Source organism: Trichechus manatus, unplaced genomic scaffold (assembly GCF_000243295.1).
Source record: "Trichechus manatus latirostris isolate Lorelei unplaced genomic scaffold, TriManLat1.0 scaffold00061, whole genome shotgun sequence".
Lineage (NCBI taxonomy): Eukaryota > Metazoa > Chordata > Mammalia > Sirenia > Trichechidae > Trichechus > Trichechus manatus.
Window position 1 is genome coordinate 1,182,661 of NW_004443997.1, and position 1,386 is coordinate 1,184,046.

Consider the following 1,386-nt stretch of genomic DNA (forward strand, 5'->3'; position numbering starts at 1 on the left):
GTCCCTGGTCACCACTAATGATTGGTCTTTATACATTTGCCTTTTCTTATCTTTTTGTATAAGTGAGGTCATAGGATATTTATCCTTTGTGATTAGCTTATTTCACTCAGCATAATATCTTCAAGCTCTATCCATACTGTAGCATGTATCAAGACTTCATTTCTCCTACTGGCTGAGTAGTATTCCGTTGTATGTACGTACCACATTTCATTTATCCACTCATTTGTAGATGGGCATTTAGGTTGTTTCCACATTTTGGCTATTGTGAATAGTGCTGCAATGAACATTGGTATACAAGTCTCTGTTTGAGTCTCTGCTTTCAAGTCTTTTGGGTATATACCTAGGAGTGGAATTGCTGGGTCATATGGTAGTTCTATTTTTTGTTTTTTGAGGAACCACCACACTGTTTTCCACAATAGCTGTATCATTTTGCATTCCCACCAGCGATGAATAAGTGTTCCAATTTTCCCACATCCTCATCAACGTTTATTATTATTTTGTTTTTTTTTTTCTTTTAAATCTTAGCTATCATAGTGGGAGTGAAATGGTATCTCATTGTGGTTTTAATTTGCATCTCTCTGATGGCTAAGGATGCAGGGCGTCTTTTCATGTGTTTGGTGGTGGTTTGAATGTCCTCTTTGGTGAAATGTCTATTCAAGTCCTTTGCCCATTTTATGATTGGGTTATTTGTCTTTCTGTTGTTAAGTTGTCAAAGTTTTATATATAATTTTGTTACTAGATTCCTGTTGGATGTACGGTTTCCAAAAATATTCTCCCAGTAAGTAGCCTGTCTCTTCACTTTTTTGGTAAAGTTTTTTGATGAACAAAGGTTTTTAATTTTTATGAGGTCCCATTTGTTTATCTTGTCTTTACTCTTTGTGCTTTTGTTATTATATTAGATAACCCATTATTGAAAGCTAGGCCTGACAGTATTGCCCCTGCTTGTTTTTTTTAAAGAATTTTATGGTTTTAGTTTGTACATTTAGGTTCTTAATCCATTTTGAATTTTTTTGTGTGTGTGCATAGCGTGTGGCATGGATCCTGTTTGATTTTTCTGCATGTAAGAATCCAATTTTTCCAGCACCATTTATTGAAGAGACTCTTCTTTCCCCATCGAATGAACTTAGTGAAAAACTGATAGTCAAAAATCAGTTGACCACAGATGTCTGGGTTTATTTCTGGACTCTCAATTCTATTCCATTGGTCTATGTGTCTATTGTTATACCAGTACCAGGCTGTTTTGATTACTGTAGTTGTACAGTATGTTTTAAAGTCAGGAAGCGTGAGTCCTCCTACTTTGTTTTTCTCTTGCAACATTGTTTTAGCTATTCAGGGCCTCTTGCCATTCCATATGAAGTTGAAGATTGGTTTTTCTATTTCTGTAGT

General features: G+C 35.3%; 1 protein-coding gene across 1 annotated transcript in view; it reads right to left on the reverse strand.

The window, feature by feature from the left end:
• The window catches only part of LOC101357889 (SEC14-like protein 4), an 18,108-nt gene that overhangs the window by 1,358 nt on the left and 15,364 nt on the right, over window positions 1-1,386 (reverse strand).